Source organism: Procambarus clarkii, chromosome 16 (assembly GCF_040958095.1).
Source record: "Procambarus clarkii isolate CNS0578487 chromosome 16, FALCON_Pclarkii_2.0, whole genome shotgun sequence".
NCBI lineage: Eukaryota > Metazoa > Arthropoda > Malacostraca > Decapoda > Cambaridae > Procambarus > Procambarus clarkii.
Window position 1 is genome coordinate 9,123,416 of NC_091165.1, and position 25,128 is coordinate 9,148,543.

The following is a 25,128-nucleotide window of genomic DNA, read 5'->3' on the forward strand; positions in this document are numbered from 1 at the left end:
GAGCCTATTGGCACGAACCTGTAACAACGTTCTAGGTCCCTGTACTTGTTAGTTTTCTGGGTCTCCCTGAAGGTGGCCGCCCCGCCTCCCTCAGCTGCGCTGTAAGGTAGATAGGTATCAGCCAATGTGGATGCACACGTGTAGTCCCACACGACCTGTTTACCTTCTCTCCACGGCTGCAGGGTGACTCCATCTGGGCGTTTTTGGCTGTTGTCAGGCCTGCACAACTGAGGTTCCCTTTGTGCTGGGCACCCAGCTGAAGCCAAACTTCTCTTGATGATGTCATTGACTGCTTCATGTCTGGCAATCTTTCCCTGTGTCTTACGACAGATGAGACCATGGCTGCCGTATTGGTCTGCCCGTGCATGGCCGCAAATACACCGGTGCTCGGTGGAGATAGGGGCGGCAAGGCGCAGAGCAACACCAATACTTAGGGTCCGATGGTCCAGGCGGGTCCCCAAGGCGGAATTAGGGACTGCCAACAGGAAGTCCCCGGCATGGGGAGCTTGCACAGCTAGAAGACGCGCTTTGTCCTTCCTGGAAGCTGCCTCCAGCAATGATGTGGCGATGTTCTCCACTATGGGGCTATCCCATTTGGACTGTTTGGCTTATTAGGCAAATCGGGCCTTGAATAGTAGGCCAAAAAGTGAGTTCTGGCTACTAGGTACGACATATATATATATATATATATATATATATATATATATATATATATATACATATATATATGTTGTTAAATATATATATTTAACAACATATGTAAACATATGTTGTTAAATATGACCGAAAAAGTAAAATTAATAATTCTAACACGAATTTTCGCAATATTTCTTGTTTCTTTTTACTGTAGATGGCAATTGAAAAATCAATTCTCCAAAATTAATTTTTGTTCCTAGTCTGACACGACGTTTGAACGTGTTTCATAATAACTTATTACATTTTCAAAGACTTAAGTTTACGCACGCACAACTGTAACCTGAAAACACTAAACAGAGTATTACTTACGGTAACACTGAACAGCTTGTCTTATATACTCACATTTGGGTGAGGTTATATGTTGCAACAGTTTCGGATGAGGTGAACAAACTTTTGACCAACACTAGACAGAACACGGGACAATGGGTATAAATTGGATAAATGAGATAAATAAGAGGGGAGAACTCAACACAGAATTCCACTCGAATGCCTCCTTCGAGCGGAATTCTGTGTTGAGTTTCACTTACGAGATGGAGAAGGATGGGAAGCTGCCCTTTCTAGATGTAACAGTCATGGAAAGGAGCGGAGGTTTCCACACTGCAGTCTACACTAAGGAAACAAACATAGGAATGTGCCTCAATGCCAACAGTGACTGCCCAGACAGGTAAAAGAGGAGTGTTGTCAATGCTTACATCGACCGTGCTCTCAGCCACAGTGTGGGACATTTGGGGCTTGAATCTAATTATTTAAATATTAATATAGTAAAATGAATTACGAAGGACCACCCGCTTTTATAGTAAAGAGGGAAACTGAGAAAATATGATCATTAGAAAATTCCTAGATGAACCAGTAACTATGGATAAAATACTAGAGAATATGATCACTGAAATAATTAATGGGCTGTATAATTAAATGAATCAAAACCTCAAACACCTACATTGGGGGGTTATTACTGGAACTCAGTACGTCCAGGAACTAGTGTGGTTCGTTCACCAGTCCAATGTATAATAATCTAATCCTATGAATACTTATGAAATCATTATCGTTATCATTAATGGGAACATAGATTATGAACATATATAATAATAATCATAATAAACACATGTTAATCCAATGAACAGAGTTCTGCATGTAAAAGAGTACAGATAATAAATTCGAGGAATACAAAAGGAATCTTAGCTTAATGACGATTCCTTAGAAGTTAGTCACGACGCATCCTCTGATTCTCCTGGACTCGTCATGGAACACTGGGAGTTGATTAACATGGGAAATGGCAGCTCGGAGAATTCTTCACACACGCTGCAAAAACAATTGTTTCCAGTAGCAACAGATTAAACTACTAGATTTCTATGCTCAATAAATTGATATTAATAATAAGAGAAAGATAATGACCTGTGATTTTTAGTTGCCATACGTCGTCACGACAAGCTACCCAGCTATAAACCCACCCCCGATCTGATGCATCAAACAAGGATAAGGTACTTAGCTAATATGGGCACTGTGTAAGTTAAGGCTTGCCGAAGATCGCGTCCTAGGCTCTAGACTAGTCTATCCTAGATACTGACGCGCTCCACTGGCCGGTCACATGGAGTTACCTAGAACCAAATTTATCTGGTTCCGTAAATGACACTGACACCAGGTGAAGGTATTGTCTGCAAGGGTTCTTCACACCTCACAGTAGCGACTTTCTTCTAGAGATTTGATGGCGTCTACTCTGGTGGCTGGGTAATGGCGTCTTCTCGTGAGCACCATGTGAACACGTCTGCTCAGAAAACGCTTCAACTCGTGGACTGGCGTCTCTTCCGCCCCGCTCCGCGTCCCGCGTTTATTAACCAAATTATTTATTATGGATATTATCATTTCTCGCGGTTGTGCTTGAAATGCTCGGGTTAGGACGGGTTTATTATTTGGAAGAGTTAAATATTATTATTTGCCAGTTCTATGATAGTAAACGAACAATGGAGAAGAATTAATGTCTCTCCAGGGCATTCACGCGTGACGTTAATTTTATTACTAGATAACGGCTATAACTTTAAACGCTCTATTTGGCTTTAGTTGGAGATCATTTTATCTGTAATTAATTATCACACAGAACGCTGTTGTTTATACAGAATCGAATTCAATTCTCAGGCACATTGGATATAAATGTGTTTATTACAATGAAATCTGACGCAATACTGGCGTCGGGTTACGTAAGAATTCTAGCTTTATTGTACAGATGTAATTATTAGTACAGGTGAACTCTACGTTGGGTTAATTTTATCACTACAATGATTAGTAGGATTAGTAATAATTAATGAGAATACAACAGTGTTGTATTTAGTGTTGGAAATTTCCAACATAACTCCGGGGGGAGGATTCTAGGGTTGTAGTGTAATGTGGAGTACTGACACCTATCCCGAAGTTGAGATTAATATTAGTATATTAGTATGTTAGTACACACATAACGAATGTCCCGTATTTGTCAAGGACATACAAGAAACTTAAGTCTTGCTAATTTCATGTCAAATGAAACATGTTATTTATAGCCTACACAATAATTAAAGATTTTAAATCACACAATTTAAACAACAGAATCTACTGTGATGGGAATGTCCTGGGTCATAGTGACTTGTAATGGTTTGTTACTTGACATCACACCGCAGTATCATCATAGTTATCTAAATTGGATGTAAAAGAAATTACTCTTGTTCAGAGTTGTAATAGGCTTGCAAATTCCGCCTACATTGTTGAGCAGCAGCTCTAGTGGGGCGGTTGCTCGGAGGATCAGAATTACTGTCCTCGGAAATTACTGGGGAAACTGGATCTGGCTGATATTCTCGCTCAGCCAATTCAAGTGGAACCAGCTTCTCTAAAGTTTTTAGAGTAGTGTTGCCTCGGCTTAAAACTTTCACCACTCTCAGGACACCTTGATGATCTGGATGAATGGCAACAATTTTGCCTATGGGCCACTCTGACCTTGGTCCATCAATGTCGACTAATACTAGGTCCCCTGGTTTTAATTGCACTTTATTGTAAGGACTCGAAGCTCCGTAGTGGTACTCTCGTAGAGCTGTGAGGTACTCTCGAGTCCACACCTCATTCCACCTGTTAATAACTCTTGAGAGATGCTGGTAGCTTTCCACCAAGTCTCCTCTGGTCACATGTGACGGGTCTACAGGGTCCTCTTCGGCTAAAGGGATGAGAGGGCTCAGTAGACCTCCATGGATCAAGTGTGAGGGACTCAGAGGTTCTCTCTGGGTGAAATCATCAGACAGGTAGGTTATTGGGCGGTTATTGACTCGCGCCTCGATTTCCACAACAATAGTTTGGAGTTCGGAGTAACTGACCTTTTGTCTGTGTAACGTTTTCCGTAGACATTTCTTGACTGCCTACCATTCGCTCATAGAACCCACCTTGCCAAGGGGCTCTCGGTGCTATGAATTTCCAGTGACATTGTCGTCTCTGTAGGACTGACTGTACTTCTGGGTGGTTCCAGACTTCTCGCAAACAAGCTTCCCCTGCCACAAAATTGGAACCATTGTCCGATATCATTAATTTGGGACAAGATCTGCGAGCAGCAAATCTGCGGAAGGCCTGGATGAAGGCTTCAGCACTCATATCTGAAGTGACTTCTGAATGTACGCCTCTGGTTGTAGCACACGTAAAGAGACAAATGTATGCTTTCACTGGTATATTATCTGGGTTACCAGTGAGAAGTAAGGCTCCTGTGTAATCAACACCAGTGGTTTCAAAGGGACGAAGATGAACTACTCTCTCTTCAGGGAGTGGTGGAGGTCCTGGGTAAGGACATACTCTAGCGTCGTATCTTTTACAGATTACACACGATTTAATAATTGACTTAACTGTCTGACGACCTTGAGGAAGCCAGTACTTTTGTCTAAGGTCGGTGAGAGTATCTAACACTCCACCATGTAAAGTACCATATTGATGGTGGTGTAAAACAAGAAGTTTAGTGATGATGTGGTGGCGAGGTAGAAGAATTGGATTCCTTGTGTCCAAGTCAATTTTTGCATGAAGCAAACGTCCTCCACATCTTAGTACATTATGAGTGTTGGCATCATACCAGATACCTAGAGACTTAGTTAATTTATCTGGAAGATTTTCATATTCGCTTCCATAGGTCTCTTCTTGTGCACGTTTGATCCAGTAGAGGATAGGATTGGGAAACTTATGTCGAATTCCTATCTTAGCAAGAAAATCAAACACATGTGCAGTCACTCGTAATAATTTGCTTAAGTTAGAATAATGGTGAGTATCAATGGCTAATATTCGCTGAGGTTCTGGTTCTTTCATGGGAGTGGTGATATTGGTCACTATGACTTGTGGCTTCTGTTTGGGCCACTGACCACCAACATGCCATGAAGGTCCATTGAACCACAGCGAAGACTTGATAAGTTGTTTTAATGTTAACCCTCGAGATAAATAATCTGCAGGATTGTCCTTAGTAGGAACATGTCTGAATTTATATCCAACAGATAACTCATGAATCTCCCTGACACGATTACTGACGTAGGGAGTCTTGTTGTTGTTGTTTCTTACCCATTGTAAGACTGCCTCGTTGTCTGACCACACTACAATCTCACCAAAGTGGATATTATTGAGTGTCTTTGCCAGGCAATGAGCCAATCTTACTCCCACCAGCAATGCAGTCAACTCCATTTGAGGCAAAGATCTCTTCTTAATGGGAGCAACTCTTGCTTTAGATGTGAGCAAAATTGACTGTGCACTATTAACTAAATAGGCTACTGCGCCATATGCTTTGCCAGAGGCATCGTAGAAAACGTGCAAATTGGTGGGTAAGTTTGGTCCTGAAGCATTACGAGGAAATTTCAAAACGCCTAACTGATTAAAATCCGTTGAGAGTATCTGCCATTTAGCTTGTAACTCACTTGGTAACGGATCATCCCATCCCATATGTTTCTGCCAGCACTCCTGCATTAGGAGTTTGCCCCTTATTAATATAGGACTAAGTAGGCCTAAAGGGTCAAATGGTTGACTGACAAACGAGAGCAGTGTTCTCATGGTAAGGGTTGAGTTATCAGTTTGTACTGACTTGACATTCATCTCGTCAGTACTGGTGTTCCATTCCACGCCTAGAACCTTTAATTGACTGGGTACCTGATAACCTGGAAATTCTTTCTCGATTACCTGGTTGAGCAGTTCATTATTTGAGGCCCATGACTGTAGTGGCATATTGGCTCCTAATAGTTCACGGTTAGCCTCATGATAGATTTCTACCAGATCAGTTTGATCATTAGTTGTCCCCTGGAAATTGTCGACATACAAGTTGTCGCTAATGTCTGCCTTATAGGGGCTGTTTGATTTCCTCAAATGTGTGTCTAATGTTGCTTGCAAAAGAAACGGTGAGGACGTAGCTCCAAATAATACTGAGGCAAAACGATATGTGATTACTTCACTGTTAGGATCCAGTGGATCCTTAATCCAGAGGAATTTTGTGTAGTTACGATCTTCCTCCTGCAAACCTACTCGAAGGAAAGCTTTGCTAATATCAGCAGTATAGGCGAAAATACTTGTGCGAAATTGTAACAGCACATCATGTAGCCTTTGTGTTAGGCTAGGTCCCATTTGGAGACATTCATTTAAAGACACACTGCTTGGCTTTACTTTAGCACTGCAGTTAAAGACAATACGAATAGGTGTTGTCAATGAGTCTTTCACCACAGCGTGATGAGGTAAATAATGACCTATTCTTCGGTCATCGTGTTCAACAACTTCAATAAATTTACTGTTAAGTTGTTGTTGGATAAGTTGATGATACATGTTCAGTTTGTCTGGCTGCTTCTGTACTCGTGTTAATTGAGACTGCAATTGTGAGGCTGCCATAAAATAATTAACTGGAAGTTGTGGATGATCCAACTTCCATGTGAGTCTTACCCCAGTATTGTTTATTTTCAAAGACAACTGTATCCAGGTATTGCTGGTAAGTCCACGTATCATCAGGACTTGGTTGCTCAGGGATAATGCCTAAAGTGTCTTAATCCCATAAACGATGTATTGGTGGGTCAGACTCAATAGCCTCAGATATTTCCCTGAAACGTAGGGGTGACTGTTCCAAGCCTAGTCATGCCACTATTATGTTATTAGATTGTTGGTTTGTGGACGCTGGATTTTGTCTGAAAAGCACCGCTCCCGTAAGCAATTTGCCTCCTGCAGACGACAACAAATTCATTCCGTGTTGTCTGGTGCATCCAGTTATAAATTTGTAATAATGATCCGCGCCTATAAGTATTCCAACATCTGTGAGGCAGTCAGAATTTATTTTATAATCTGCTAGCCTCATGCGGTTTCGTCTAAGATGTCTCGCAGTGCGAGCTAACCCAGTGACCTGCAGGTCTGTAGGAAGTTTATCTACTACTACCGCTTGTATTGGACTAGTAGAAGATCCGAGTCTCACTAATACCTTAACTACCTTGTAGTCACGAGGTCCACTATTTGACAAGAAACCAGAAATATTTAACTTCACACTTTTGGCAGGTTTTAAATTTAACTCATCTACCAACTGTTGTGTAATGAAGGTTTTCTGTGAACCTTGGTCAAAAAGACCTCTAGTGTTAATTCTAGATCTTCGGTTTATTAGTCTAAGTTGAGCTGTAGGCAGAGTAGTATTATTGCCTGACTCAGTAGCAAGTACGTTTACTTCTTGATGCACTTTGCAATATTGCACTGCGGTAGAATTCGTGGAATTCTCCCCAGTGGTCATGGTTGGTGTAGAAGATTTTCTACATAAGGCGTAGTGGTGTACACCTTGGTTACATCGGTTGCAGGAACGTAGCTGCACTACACATTTTTTGGGATCATGAGAGCCCATGCACCTGGTGCACTTGTGTATTTCTTGCAACCTTTTAACCCTAACATCATAAGTAGGATAAACCGAGCATTGGTAAGTGGTGTGTCCTTGATTGCAGAACAGACACCTTCTCTGGTTAATAGACTTAGTCTCTTTAGTAGACAAGTCATTGGTTATCTCAGAAGGAGACACCGAATATGTACCTACATTTCCACTCCCTTTCCCAGTAGATGGAGTAGTTTTGGATTTATATTTATTAGACTTATTCAAAGTCTGTTTAGGTTTGACTGAAGTATCAGTATTAGTTGGTTTAGACTCATGTTTAATTTTATCATGAGTCTTCAACCTGTTAACCGTTATTCCCAATCCCTCGAATATTTGGTCAAGAGTGAGAAACTCGGTATTATAATGTGAGCAGAGCTCAGTCAAGACATTTCGAGGTAATTTCCTCTGCAATAGTAACTTGATAGACCATTCTGAAGCAGGTATATTAACTTTAGTACCTAAGGCCTTTACTAGAGACTCTACTTCTAGTCTGAAGCTTTGAAGTGACTCTGGTCTACTATTTGGTGCATTCAGATCTAGCAATTGATAATAGAGGGTAGCTATACTTAACTCTTTGTTGCAATAGTTCAACTTCAAGAGTTTTATAGCTTCCTCATAATTACTCTCATCAAGAGTGAGGTTATGTATGACCTTTTTAGTCTCTCCTTTGAGAAGATTAAGTAGGTATGAAAATTTAGAAACCTTGTCCAAGGACGGTTTCTTATGGATATGAACTTCAAATGAAGTCCAAAAATTGTCCCAATTTTCTGTATCTGATCCTGAAAATGTAGGTAAGTCTAAAGTAGGTAAACGAACCTCTGGTAGTTGGTTATTGAAGTGAGACCCTGTGTTACTGGCATTGGATCCAGATTGTTTTGCTAATTTGCCTGAAAATTATATCTTGAGTCTCATCTTCATACTGGGAGATGTCGTCTACAATTTGACTTACTTGCTCAGGATCGATTTCTACAGTATTTAGTAGATCAAGATAAGATCGACTTGCAGATTTGACTTGATCAAATTTCAGATCAGCCACTCTAACTGATGTCTCTAAGTGATAAGAGTCAATGGGAGTATCTTTAGATAAGCCCTCAGCCTTGTTAATTAATCTGGTCAAATGACCTTTAAGGCCAATGTAGGTTCTCCTTAATTGCTCAGGAGTAGCCATGTTGGGCTTGGGTCCAAACTTCATGGGATTAGTATATATATTACTAATGAAGCTTGGGTACTTGTTCATTAGTGGACAAGTAACATTAAATGTAGCCTAATTTAAGGTGGCTAATTTATACTCTACCTCACTTGAGGTTAAATGTACCTACCTAACAACAAGTAGCTAGATATTTTGTGCACTGTCTGAACTTCACCATTAGTTCTCGTCCGGTTAGCTCTTCTATATCACCATCAGAGTTAATGGAGATTATCCAGCAATACACAAAATAGATACACAAAATAATGAATACAAGAGAAATATTATGGAGACACTCCAATCAGAGTTATCTCAAAGTTTAATCCCACCCTGTATAGGGTCAGCACAAATAGTATAATACATACACTACTGACTAACTTAATTCTAGTCATGATAATTCCTAACTAAGAACTATAATTTTATTTAGTCTGGGCTTGTACCAAATTCAGCACAATCTCAGCCTAAATTCTACCTAATAATATTGGTAGAGATTATTGTGGTGCAGTAAAGTGAATATAATTATGCTGTATTTTTGTTTTTTTTGTTTTTATAAGAGTGCACTTACACACACAAGTGAAAACATATAAAGGTTATGAGCTGATGCTCCTGGTGACCTAAAGATCCATACTTCTGTATGAGGTATAGGTCTAAGTGTTGTGGGTAATTAACTGTGTCCCACTAAAGCTACCTTATACATGAGGTGAAAGTAGCAATGTGTTGGTGTGACTTAGACTAACTGATGTGTTACACTGTTGGTTGACACAATTAATTAAATAGTTAGTCTAGCTTACATCACACAAGGATTAGTTATTAATGATTAGTATTTTATAATTATAAATTTATGCCTATCCGGTTCGATAAGGACCATAATGTGGGACATTTGGGGCTTGAATCTAATTATTTAAATATTAATATAGTAAAATGAATTACAAAGGACCACCCGCTTTTATAGTAAAGAGGGAAACTGAGAAAATATGATCATTAGAAAATTCCTAGATGAACCAGTAACTATTGATAAAATACTAGAGAATATGATCACTGAAATAATTAATGGGCTGTGTAATTAAATGAATCAAAACCTCAAACACCTACATTGGGGGGTTATTACTGGAACTCAGTACGTCCAGGAACTAGTGTGGTTCGTTCACCAGTCCAATGTATAATAATCTAATCCTATGAATACTTATGAAATCATTATCGTTATCATTAATGGGAACATAGATTATGAACATAAATAACAATAATCATAATAAACACATGTTAATCCAATGAACAGAGTTCTGCATGTAAAAGAGTACAGATAATAAATTCGAGGAATACAAAAGGAATCTTATCTTAATGACGATTCCTTAGAAGTTAGTCACGACACATCCTCTGATTCTCCTGGACTCGTCATGGAACACTGGGAGTTGATTAACATGGGAAATGGCAGCTCGGAGAATTCTTCACACACGCTGCAAAAACAATTGTTTCCAGTAGCAACAGATTAAACTACTAGATTTCTATGCTCAATAAATTGATATTAATAATAAGAGAAAAAACCTGTGATTTTTAGTTGCCATACGTCGTCACGACAAGCTACCCAGCTATAAACCCACCCCCGATCTGATGCATCAAACAAGGATAAGGTGCTTAGCTAATATGGGCACTGTGTAAGTTAAGGCTTGCCGAAGATCGCGTCCTAGGCTCTAGACTAGTCTATCCTAGATACTGACGCGCTCCACTGGCCGGTCACATGGAGTTACCTAGAACCAAATTTATCAGGTTCCGTAAATGACACTGACACCAGGTGAAGGTATTGTCTGCAAGGGTTCTTCACACCTCACAGTGGCGACTTTCTTCTAGAGATTTGATGGCGTCTACCCTGGGTAATGGCTGGGTAATGGCGTCTTCTCGTGAGCACCACGTGAACACGTCTGCTCGTAAACGCTTCAACACGTGGACTGGCGTCTCTTCCGCCCTGCTCCGCGTCCCGCGTTTATTAACCAAATTATTTATTATGGATATTATCATTTCTCGCGGTTGTGCTTGAAATGCTCGGGTTAGGACGGGTTTATTATTTGGAAGAGTTAAATATTATTATTTGCCAGTTCTATGATAGTAAACGAACAATGGAGAAGAATTAATGTCTCTCCAGGGCATTCACGCGTGACGTTAATTTTATTACTAGATAACGGCTATAACTATAAACGCTCTATTTGGCTTTAGTTGGAGATCATTTTATCTGTAATTAATTATCACACAGAACGCCGTTGTTTATAGAGAATCGAATTCAATTCTCAGGCACATTGGATATAAATGTGTTTATTACAATGAAATCTGACGCAATACTGGCGTCGGGTGACGTAAGAATTCTAGCCTTATTGTACAGATGTAATTATTAGTACAGGTGAACTCTACGTTGGGTTAATTTTATCACTACAATGATTAGTAGGATTAGTAATAATTAATGAGAATACAACAGTGTTGTATTTAGTGTTGGAAATTTCCAACACACAGCTCAGGATGGAAGCAAGCCGATGTAGAATTCTGTAGGGCAAGCAGGTTCTTGTCAACAATGGCTTCTCCAATGGTTTCGTTGAAGACATCATAAGAAGAAAGGTGAAACACCATGCAACCTTTGAAGAGTCAACTAACACAACACCTGTACCCCTTATTAGACTATTTTACAGGAACTTCTTGTCCACAGCTCATAAAACGGAGAAAAGGGTCCTGAAAGATATTGTTGATAGGAACGTTATCCCTACAAACAAAAATCAGAAGATAAAATTGACGATTTACTATAAAACCAAAAAAACGGCCAACCTACTCATGAAAAACTCTGCAGACACAAAGCAGAACGCCTTAAAGGAGACTAACGTCGTCTATGCCTTCAAATGCCCGCTTGGGGACTGTAAGCCTCAAAGAACTCAGTATATAGGCAAGACAACAACATCTCTTTCCAGGCGATTAACAATGCATAAACAACAGGGCTCCATTAAGGAACATTTATTAAGGAACATGTTTATTATCTTTTCATCTGACCCAGTACGGGTATAAATCAACGAGGTCTGTAATTTCTTTTCACTTGAGAATGAACCATGGAGGTTCGAAACGTTGTGCAAATTGTATAAATAGGTGTAATACATTCTATAGTAATTCACTTTTTTCTTCATCTTGAAATAACGAAAATGAATTTTGGAGAACTCCTCTTTCAGCTAAGCCCTGATGCTAGGAAAATAGTTAGATGGATAGAAGCCCTAAATCAGAAGATAGTAAATACAGAATATGCGGTCATATTCAATGAGACAAATATATATATAAATATATCAATCTCCTCATTGAAGAAGAGATTGCTAAAATATATGAAATTGGGAAGAGTTTACAATGTCCTAAGAGGTTTTTGGATTGCTCGTTCGAACAAGCCAAGCATACGTTTTATAATCACGTCCTCAAAGCGAAACCAGATATTAGTAGCTCATTGGTGGTACCTTACGCGAATGGACTTGAAAAAATGTCTCCGGTTTTTAAGAAACTTAATATCAATTTGGTGTTCACTAATAGTACGATCAAGTCCAATTTAATAAAAAACTTCCCAGGTACAGCAGGTTGTGTGTATTTGATTCCCCTGCAATGATTGTGATTTTGTGTATCTTGGACAACCAGGAAAGTCCTTACAATTGTGTTTGTCACAACATGCTTATTTTATTTGAACTGCCCAAACGTCTAACGCATTGTATCTGCACACGAGTTTATGTGATCACACTATTAACTGGAATGGGGCGAAAGCATTACCAATTGTGGTGGTTTCGTGGAATGGAATTTGATTGAGTCTACTCTAATCAGTCAATGCCCACATCTTCTTAATGTTAGTACTGGTATGTACAAACTTGATCCATTTTTAAGTTATAATATTGCACAACAGTTGAAGAAAAAATTCTGATAGGGAGGCTTACAATGTCTCATTACAATTTTATATTCATGTATTGTGTGTTCATGAGGGGTTTTCTTTAATCTGTCATTCTTATTCTCTGACTGCTTAATCCTCTTTGAGTATTCTAAGCTAAGCTATACCTGTTTCTGGTTAATTCTTGCCCTAGAGATGGTTTGGTCAGGTTCCAGGTGTTGGCCTGTACCCTCCCTCTCTTTCATCTAGTCAGTCTGTTGTTGACAAAGGCTTTAATCAGGCCAAAACGTTCACTTCCTTTCATAATTCTCTGTGGATTTTCCGAATATATATATATATATATATATATATATATATATATATATATATATATATATATATATATATATATATATTAGTATATTTTGGTAGCAGTCTTTCCTGTAGACATATATTATTAAATATGACCGAAAAAGTAAGATTAATAATTCTAACACGAATTTTCTCAATCTTTCGTACATTTCGTTTCACTGTTGGAGGTAAATCAAAAATCAATTCTCCAAAATTCATTTTTATTTCTAGTCTGACGCGACACGAGCGCGTTTCGTAAAACTTATTACATTTTCGAAGACTTTAGTTCACAAATACACAACTGAATAGAACTTACGCATCTCCGATTTTATATCTACATTTGAGTGAGGTGGAAGGGGTGATGTGGCATTAACACAAGACAGAACAAGATGTGGTATTAATAGGGTATTAATTTCATCAACACAAGACAGAACAAGAGTATTAATAGGGTATTAACTTCATCAACACAAGACAGACCACGAAACAATGGATATTGAATAGAAGTGTTTGTAGAAAGCCTATTGGTCCATATTTCTTGATGCTTCTATACTATGCTATGCTATATATGCTATGCTATATATGCTATGCTATATATATACTATGCTATGCTATGCTATGCCAAGTTTTCATGAACTAATTGTTTTTTGACTACCTAACCTACCTAACCTAACCTAACCTTACTTTTTCGGCTACCTTACCTAACCTAACCAATAAAGATAGGTTAGGTTAGGTTAGGTAGGGTTGGTTAGGTTCGGTCATATATCTACGTTAATTTTAACTCCAATAAAAAAAATTGACCTCATACATAATGAAATGAGTAGCTTTATCATTTCATAATAAAAAAAATTGAGAAAATATATTAATTCAGGAAAACTTGGCTTATTAGGCAAATCGGGCCTTGCATAGTAGGCTGAGAAGTGCGTTCTGGCCACTAGGTACGACATATATATATATATATATATATATATATATATATATATATATATATATATATATATCTATATATATATATATATATATATATATATATATATATATATATATATATATGTCGTACCTAGTAGCCAGAACGCACTTCTCAGCCTACTATGCAAGGCCCGATTTGCCTAATAAGCCAAGTTTTCCTGAATTATTATATTTTCTCAATTTTTCTTCTTATGAAATGATAAAGCTACCCATTTAATTATGTATGAGGTCAATTTTTTTTTATTGGAGTTAAAATTAACCTAGATATATGACCGAACCTATCCAACCCTACCTAACCTAACCTAACCTATCTTTATACGTTAGGTTAGGTTAGGTAGCGGAAAAAGTTAGGTTAGGTTAGGTTAGGTAGGTTAGGTTGTCGAAAAACAATTAATTCATGAAAACTTGGCTTATTAGGCAAATCGGGCCTTGCATAGTAGGCTGAGAAGTGCGTTCTGGCTACTAGGTACGACATATATATATATATATATATATATATATATATATATATATATATATATATATATATATATATATATAATCGGGCCTTGCATAGTAGGCTGAGAAGTGCGTTCTGGCCACTAGGTACGACATATATATATATATATATATATATATATATATATATATATATATATATATATATATATATATATATATCTATATATATATATATATATATATATATGTCGTACCTAGTAGCCAGAACTCACTTCTCAGCCTACTATTCAAGGCCCGATTTGCCTAATAAGCCAAGTTTTCCTGAATTAATATATTTACTATAATTTTTTTCTTATGAAATGATAAAGCTACCCTTTTCACTATGTATGAGGTCAATTTTTTTTTATTGGAGTTAAAATTAACGTAGATATATGACCGAACCTAACCAACCCTACCTAACCTAACTTAACCTATATATATAGGTAAGGTTAGGTTAGGTAGCCAAAAAAAGCTAGGTTAGGTTAGGTTAGGTAGGTTAGGTAGACGAAAAAACATTAATTCATGAAAACTTGGCTTATTAGGCAAATCGGGCCTTGCATAGTAGGCTGAGAAGTGAGTTCTGGCAACTAGGTACGACATATATATATATATATATATATATGTCGTACCTAGTAGCCAGAACGCACTTCTCAGCCTACTACGCAAGGCCCGATTTGCCTAATAAGCCAAGTTTTCCTGAATTAATATATTTTCTCTAATTTTTTTCTTATGAAATGATAAAGCTACCCATTTCATTATGTATGAGGTCAATTTTTTGTTATTGGAGTTAAAATTAGCGTAGTTATATGACCGAACCTAACCAACCCTACCTAACCTAACCTAACCTATCTTTATAGGTTAGGTTAGGTTTGGTAGCCGAAAAAGTTATGTTAGGTTAGGTTAGGTAGGTTAGGTAGTCGAAAAAACAATTAATTCATGAAAACTTGGCTTATTAGGCAAATCGGGCCTTGCTTAGTAGGCTGAGAAGTGCGTTCTGGCTACTAGGTACGACATATATATATATATATATATATATATATATATATATATATATATATATATATATATATATATATATAGTATATAGGAAGTGAGTACCACCTCTAGCTGGAAGAAGGGGGACCCATAGCCTCGCCTCGGAGGAAACCACGCATAACGCATTAGAGGGAATGTTTAGATCCCCTCCCAATATATATATATATATATATATATATATATATATATATATATATATATATATATATATATATATATATATATATATATATATATATATATATATATATATATATATATGCGAACAAGCCTGAATGGTCCCCAGGACATATGCAACTGAAAACTCACACCCCAGAAGTGACTCGAACCCATACTCCCAGAAGCAACGCAACTGGTATGTACAAGACGCCTTAATCCACTTGACCATCACGACCAGACATAATGAGGTGATAGCCGAGGCTATATGAACCACCCCACCGCCGGCACTCGGATAGTTATCTTGGGCATAGCATTTTACCAAATCACCTCATTCTTTGGGGCACACGTGAGGAACACAAATGCGAACAAGCCTGAATGGTCCCCAGGACATATGCAACTGAAAACTCACACCCCAGAAGTGACTCGAACCCATACTCCGGCGTGCCGGCGGTGGGGTGGTTCATATAGCCTCGGCTATCACCTCATTATGTCCGGTCGTGATGGTCAAGTGGATTAAGGCGTCTTGTACATACCAGTTGCGTTGCTTCTGGGAGTATGGGTTCGAGTCACTTCTGGGGTGTGAGTTTTCAGTTGCATATGTCCTGGGGACCATTCAGGCTTGTTCGCATTTGTGTTCCTCACGTGTGCCCCAAAGAATGAGGTGATTTGGTAAAATGCTATGCCCAAGATAACTATCCGAGTGCCGGCGGTGGGGTGGTTCATATAGCCTCGGCTATCACCTCATTATATCCGGTCGTGATGGTCAAGTGGATTAAGGCGTCTTGTACATACCAGTTGCGTTGCTTCTGGGAGTATGGGTTCGAGTCACTTCTGGGGTGTGAGTTTTCAGTTATATATATATATATATATATATATATATATATATATATATATATATATATATATATATATATATATATATATATATATATATATATATATATATACATATGTCGTACCTAGTAGCCAGAACGCACTTCTCAGCCTACTAAGCAAGGCCCGATTTGCCTAATAAGCCAAGTTTTCATGAATTAATTGTTTTTTCGACTACCTACCCTACCTAACCTAACCTAACATAACTTTTTCGGCTACCAAACCTAACCTAACCTATAAAGATAGGTTAGGTTAGGTTAGGTAGGGTTGGTTAGGTTCGGTCATATAACTACGCTAATTTTAACTCCAATAACAAAAAATTGACCTCATACATTATGAAATGGGTAGCTTTATCATTTCATAAGAAAAAAATTAGAGAAAATATATTAATTCAGGAAAATTCGGCCTGTTAGGCAAAACGAGCCTTACATAGTAGGCCGAGAAGTGCGTTCTGGCTACTAGGTACGACATATATATATATATATATATATATATATATATATATATATATATATATATATATATATATATATATATATATATACATATATATATAATATTCAAATGGTTGTTATAATATATTCTTACTTTAAATGTAATCCTTCTTAAGATTATACCTTTCTCTCCTCCTCTTAGTTCACATGGGCTTAAGTGTCTTACCACAATACACAAAACTGCTGAGGTACCTACCTTTACTATCTAGTACGGGTTTAACTACGTCTGCACTACTCGGGTGACAAGTATCGACAGCGACCGGGCACAAACAAGATACACTAAAAAAAGACCAAATCTCCAATCATTGATAAAGCCTAACTAATCTATAGTCAGCTCTTGATTAGGTAGACACGCGAACTCACTCACCCCTTACACCTTCTATCACATGCAGACCATGAGTCACAATAACGTGACTTAAAGATAAGAAAACTGAACCACACTCCAGAAGATCGACTTGTTAATGCTCCAGGACGGACGGAAACGTCGTCGTCTCCTAATATTCAGGTGTGAGGTTTAGTTTTCATATCTTCTCCCACCCCGGAGTGTGATGGATGAGCCTCATCTATTCCACCCTCAATAACACTACCCACTGAAACAGGATTAATGAAGCTCATCAACACCACTTCATTAACACATCAGCTTCTTCCTTCTTCGGAATCACCACCTTTATTTCTCACTCCTCTCCTTCTTCTCCAATTACACAACACGCTTCATTATCACCCCGACCACATCTTCTTGATCCCTAATCTCACATGCCTTATCACATCAGCAGTTTGGGCGCCCCACCAATTGCACCAAGTGCCACTTCAAACTCATTCCATTCTAGCAATCTTTTTCATTGATAAGCTAAAACCCACTATTAACTCTCACTATCCAGAAAATGAGAATACATATTTACGAGACGACGAAGACACTTTAGATTTGTCAATTTTTTCTTCCAGGAGAAGCCCTTTTTACGATGATATTTTGGTTTTGAAAAAGTCGTCGTCCTAGTGTAGTCTTATCACTCAAGAAATTGTGAAAAAGTCGTCGCTCAGGCACAGTCCTTTTATTGGCAATATTTTAAAAACTATTCGTCATGGGATAGCCATTTTAGCGACAATATTATGAAAGAGTCAACATTTTATGAGAGCTATATAGACTAAGAGATTAAGACTGAGAATCAGAGAGAACGAGAGACAGAGGGAGATTCATGCCAATCTAAAGCCGCCCATGTAGAACATGAACGCAACAGAAATTAATGAGGAAATTTGCATAATGTTATCCCCAAGCATCTGCAACAGACGATTTGAAAGACATTTCTATATATATATATATATATATTCTACAGAGGGGGGCACCCGGCGTTACCGGGTTTCTCTGTCTGGCTCCCATCGATCTATCCATTCATCTGTCTATCAAAGCATTTAACCAATAATCTATGCATCTATCTTTTCATCTATGTATCCATCAATTTACTTACTGTCTGTCTTTTTTTCTGATTTAGCCTCTCGCTTTGTCTATCTGATTATTTCTCAGACTCTCACGGTGAGTCGCTGTTTCTATATCAGTCTTTGTCTCTGTGTGTCTCGATCTATCTCTCTCTTTCTCTTATGAAAAATATAACCCTAATGTGTCGGTGGTCGCCAGTGAGAGGAGCTCAGTGGTGATAATACCTAAAAAAGAATAGTCACCTTTTGCTCTGATAACGCACCGTGGCTTGAGATTGTTTTGAAGCTGTTGAAGAATTCTCTGTGTCATGCTGATATGTCTAACCTACTTCATATATATGTCTAACCTACTATTTATATAGTAGGTTATAGCCTACTAATTGTAGGTTAGACATATATATGGACGAGATTGGGTGGCTATAAATAGGAGCTCCTTCGTATGGGCCAATAGGTCTTCTGTAGTTATCTTCATTCTTATGTTCTTATGATATGGGCAAATTATTTACAGCAGGAAATTTATTTTTATTTTCCCAAGATCAGTGAATGTAATGGTGTATTTTTATATATGAAACTATATATAACTGTATGAAACTATAAAACTATATTAAATTTTTATTGGAAAAAGTTTGTTTTAAAAATATTATGAGGTGGAGCCCGCGGGCAGTGCCAAATATCGTCACAGAAGTCTGAATATTGTACTGGAATGCGGTTCCCTTTTTAATTCTGGCAACCCCGACCAGCCTATGTTCATCCTGTACCCCAGACTATTCCCTCTGCCAATTTGGGTGAGGCTAGACCAAATTGCGTGGCCTCGAACTCTGAACAGACAGACAGACATTCCCACCTATAACATAGACAAGGGGGGATACCCGTCGCTGACCGGGTCTATCTATTTGTCTCTCATCTGTCAATCTATCTATCTATCCATCAATCTGTCTCTCGGTTTACCTGTCCATTCAGCCATCTATCCATCCGTCTATTCCTCAATCTATCAATTCCACCATCTATGTATCCACCTATCCATCCATTTGTCTACCCATGTATCTGTCCTTCTAGTTGTCGGTCTATCTATCCATCTCTCTATCCAAATATATAGTAATAAATTTATTTAAAAATCTACATATTCATCTGTCCATTTATCTACTTATCCAACCATCCATATAATCTTCTTTTTATCCATCTATCTGATTATCCGTATATCCACACACCCAAATATGCATCTATCCATCCTTCTTTCAATCTATTTATCCTTCTATTCATACACTGCCTATCCATCAATCTATCCATCTGTCCATCAATCCATCCATCTGTATACTCCCATCCATCTTTCCATCAATCTGTATACTTCCATCCATCCATTTATCCTTCCATCCATCTATCTATCCTTCCATCCATCTATCTATCCTTCCATCTGTTCATCTCTGTCCATTTTTCAATATATCTTTCCAGCTATCTGTCAATATATCTATCCATCCAACTTTGCAGCCATCTATCCATCAATCAGTCTGTTCATCTAGCTTTCTATCCATGAATCCACCCATCTGTGCAGCCATCTATCCATCAATCTATCTATCCAAACAATCTAATTGTCCATTTAGTTTTCTATTCATTTAGCTTTCATTCATCTCGCTTTCTATTCATCTATCCATCTAGCTTTCCATCTAGCTATCCATCTGTAGTGTAATAATTCGTAGTCACAAATATGAAATTTACTTAAAATGAATAATTAAACAAGTCAAATATGTGTAATTGCCAAGTATAATGTGACGGCGCCATATACGATCCAGGTGCCGAACTAAAACAGTTGTCCTCTCATTAATCGTAGTTTCCCATCTTCTAGTCGGGAGTACTTTGGTTGACCTAGAGGTGCTAGCTAATGGGGCTAGTTGAGCGCTGTGAACTTCGCTGGTTGAGCATACTAGAGTGAAGTGGACTTCACTCTTGGAAGGTGTTGGGCTGTGGGGCTAATTGAGCACTGTGAACTTCACTCTTGGAAGTTGCTAGCCAGTGGAGCTAGTTGAGCGCTGTAAACTTCGCTGGTTGAGTGTACTAATGAGTGCGCTAAGGTGGGGGACCCCTTGAAGAGTGGTGCGGTGAAGACCTTGTCAGAGGAATATAAATCGTGTTCGTCATTTTTGAAGCTAGCTAGCGTGAGGGCTAGTGATGCTCTGGATGACTTTTCATAGTAAACTGTGAATAGTAGTGGTGATGGGTAATAAGAACTTAAAAGTTCTAATAAGAAGAAATTATGATGGGTTAATTTTAAGTGCTATCTTATACTTACCTTAAGCATCACGCAATATTTCCACCAAGGGTGGAAATAACACCTCTAAACTTGAGTTGGATCATAGTTTTAAAAGAACCCAGTTACAGAAGCACTCGTAACATATATCAATTAACACAAACATTCAATCAAAAACTCTTGTTGACAGGCCCCCATTTAATGTGGCACACTATGGTACGGCAGTCATACCGAACAGATATAATGTCACACGCACACTAAAATAAAGAAAAAAATCTGCATTGGCTTTTGCAGCGTGAGAATTGGGCAAGAGTGAAAGTAATTCTCAGACAAAAAATAAATTAAAAATTTACTCTAAAATAATGATAAACAAATAACGTCTGAATTACCAAAAAACCTGACTTGCCTTGTCTGGGTGGAAGACTTGGTCAAGGACCGGGCCGCGGGGACATAAAGCCCCGAAGTCATTGCAGGGTAACATATACACCACTTAGCTGATACACAAAAGCTGAATAACACATGGAAGATTATGGTGACACAGAGAATAAAACTTGACTGAATAGTTACACTATAAAAACACCACAACCTGGACACAAGTAGTGTAAATTGAGACGTAGACCGTGCGCTAGACCTGCAGCAGATGTGCAATTGCACACCTGAAGCAGGCAAATGAGTGATCTACGTCTCCTGGGGGTTCTGGGGGGACCCCGGGCGCAGGTGGCAACGCGTGCCCAGTGTCGCACGGTGGTTGTGTGTCGCAAGGGGGTGGCAGGGTGTGTGTCTCGTGGGGTATTATATGTCGCTGTGAGTAAAAGTGTAAGTATTGGAACAGGTGTGTTGAACAGGTGAGCAATAGTAGTAGTAGATGAATATGTATGAGTATGTGCCGTAGTTAATCGTGTGTGTAGATATATAGTTAAATAAGAGTATGTATGTAGGATATGTTGATATCCTACATACATACAAGGTACGACATATATATATAAGTCGTAGCCAGAACGCACTTCTCGGCCTACTATGCTCACTCGGCCTACTAGTAGGCTGAGTGATTTTCTTTATTTAAAAAAAAATTCCAATTGGTTTATTTGAAATGTTATTATTTTATATTAAAAATATAAATTATCGACTTAGTTATGATACTTTAGGTTAGGTTAGGTAGGGTAGGTTAGGTTCGGTCATATATCTACATTACTTTTAACTCAAATTATAAGAAATTATCCCATTCATAATGAAATGGATAGCGTTATCATCTCATAAGAAAAAAATTGAAAAAAATTTAAATTCAAGAATACTTGGGTTATTAGACAAATCATGTGGTGCATAGTAGGTTGAGTAGTGCCTTCTGGCTACTAGGTACAACATATATATATATATATATATATATATATATATATATATATATATATATATATATATATATATATATATATATATATATATATATATATATATATATATATATATATATGTCGTACCTAATAGCCAGAACGCACTTCTCAGCCTACTATTCAAGGCCCGATTTGCCTAATAAGCCAAGTTTTCATGAATTAATGTTTTTTCGTCTACCTAACCTACCTAACCTAACCTAACCTAGTTTTTTTTGGCTACCTAACCTAACCTTACCTATAAATATAGGTTAGGTTAGGTTAGGTAGGGTTGGTTAGGTTCTGTCATATATCTACGTTAATTTTAACTGCAATAAAAAAAAATTGACCTCATACATAGAGAAAATGGTTGCTTTATCATTTCATAAGAAAAAAATTATAGTAAATATATTAATTCAAGAAAACTTGGCTTATTAGGCAAATTGGGCCTTGAATAGTAGGCTGAGAAGTGAGTTCTGGCTACTAGGTACGACATATATATATATATATATATATATATATATATATATATATATATATATATATATATATATATATATATATATATATATATATATATATATATGTCGTACCTAATAGCCAGAACGCACTTCTCAGCCTACTATTCAAGGCCCGATTTGCCTAATAAGCCAAGTTTTCATGAATTAATGTTTTTTCGTCTACCTAACCTACCTAACCTAACCTAACCTAGCTTTTTTTGGCTACCTAACCTAACCTTTCCTATAAGTATAGGTTAGGTTAGGTTAGGTAGGGTTGGTTAGGTTCGGTGATATATCTACGTTAATTTTAACTCCAATAACAAAAAATTGACCTCATACATAGAGAAAAGGGTTGCTTTATCATTTCATAAGAAAAAAATTATAGTAAATATATTAATTCAGGAAAACTTGGCTTATTAGGCAAATCGGGCCTTGAATAGTAGGCTGAGAAGTGAGTTCTGGCTACTAGGTACGACATATATATATATATATATATATATATATATATATATATATATATATATATATATATATATATATATATATATATATATATATATATATATATATATATGTCGTACCTAGTAGCCAGAACGCACTTCTCAGCCTAATATGCAAGGCCCAATTTGCCTAATAAGCCAAGTTTTCATGAATTAATTGTTTTTCGACTACCTAACCTACCTAACCTAACCTAACCTAACTTTTTTGGCTAACTAACCTAACCTAACCTATAAAGATAGGTTAGGTTAGGTTAGGTAGGGTTGGTTAGGTTCTGTCATATATCTAAGTTAATTTTACCTCCAATAAAAAAAAATTGACCTCATACATAAAGAAAAGGGTTGCTTTATCATTTTATAAGAAAAAAAATTGAGAAAATATATTAATTCAGGAAAACTTGGCTTATTAGGCAAATCGGGCCTTGCATAGTAGGCTGAGAATTGCGTTCTGGCTACTAGGTACGACATATATATATATATATATATATATATATATATATATATATATATATATATATATATATATATATATATATATATATATATATATATATATATATATATATATATATATATATATATATATATATATATATATATAGCCAAGTTTTCATGAATTAATATATTTTCTCTAATTTTTTTCTTATGAAATGATAAAGCTACCCATTTCATTATGTATGAGGTCAATTTTTTTTATTGGAGTTAAAATTAACGTAGATATATGACCGAACCTAACCAACCCTACCTAACCTAATCTAACCTATCTTTATAGGTTAGGTTTGGTTAGGTAGCCGAAAAAGTTAGGTTAGGTTAGGTTAGGTAGGTTAGGTAGTCGAAAAACAATTATTTCATGAAAATTTGGCTTATTAGGCAAATCGGGCCTTGAATAGTAGGCCGAGAAGTGCGTTCTGGCTATTAGGTACGACATATATATATATATATATATATATATATATATATATATATATATATATATATATATATATATATATATATATATATATGTCGTACCTAGTAGCCAGAACGCACTTCTCGGCCTACTATGCAAGGCCCAATTTGCCTAATAAGCCAAGTTTTCCTGAATTAATATATTTTCTCTAATTTTTTTCTTATGAAATGATAAAGCTACCCATTTCATTATGTATGAGGTCAATTTTTTTTTATTGGAGTTAAAATTAACGTAGATATATGACAGAACCTAACCAACCCTACCTAACCTAACCTAACCTATCTTTATAGGTTAGGTTAGGTTAGGTAGCCGAAAAAGTTAGGTTAGGTTAGGTTAGGTAGGTTAGGTAGTCGAAAAACAATTAATTCATGAAAACTTGGCTTATTAGGCAAATTGGGCCTTGCATAGTAGGCTGAGAAGTGCGTTCTGGCTACTAGGTACGACATATATATATATATATGTCGTACCTAATAGCCAGAACGCACTTCTCAGCCTACTATTCAAGGCCCGATTTGCCTAATAAGCCAAGTTTTCATGAATTAATGTTTTTTCGTCTACCTAACCTACCTAACCTAACCTAACCTAGCTTTTTTTGGCTACCTAACCTAACCTTACCTATAAATATAGGTTAGGTTAGGTTAGGTAGGGTTGGTTAGGTTCGGTCATATATCTACGTTAATTTTAACTCCAATAAAAAAAAATTTACCTCATACATAAAGAAAAGGGTTGCTTTATCATTTCATAAGAAAAAAATTATAGTAAATATATTAATTCAGGAAAACTTGGCTTATTAGGCAAATCGGGCCTTGAATAGTAGGCTGAGAAGTGAGTTCTGGCTACTAGGTACGACATATATATATATATATATATATATATATATATATATATATATATATATATATATATATATATATATATATATATATATATATATATATATATATATATATATATATATATATATATATATATATATATATATATATATATATATATATGTCGTACCTAATAGCCAGAACGCACTTCTCGGCCTACTATTCAAGGCCCGATTTGCCTAATAAGCCAAATTTTCATGAAATAATTGTTTTTCGACTACCTAACCTACCTAACCTAACCTAACCTAACTTTTTCGGCTACCTAACCAAACCTAACCTATAAAGATAGGTTAGATTAGGTTAGGTAGG

General features: G+C 37.0%; 1 protein-coding gene across 5 annotated transcripts in view; it reads right to left on the reverse strand.

Annotated features, from left to right (window-relative positions):
• The window catches only part of LOC138365178 (uncharacterized), a 352,859-nt gene that overhangs the window by 171,980 nt on the left and 155,751 nt on the right, over positions 1-25,128 (reverse strand). For 3 of the 5 annotated variants that reach the window (XM_069325245.1, XM_069325250.1, XM_069325249.1), the window contains exon 1: positions 17,158-17,215. The exons of 1 other annotated variant lie outside the window; for it this stretch is intronic. The gene's annotated coding sequence lies outside the window, so the exon portion shown is untranslated. Of the gene's footprint in view, positions 1-1,223; positions 1,711-17,157; positions 17,216-25,128 lie in introns of those variants that run through there. One more of the 5 variants, XM_069325248.1, reaches the window with a different exon arrangement.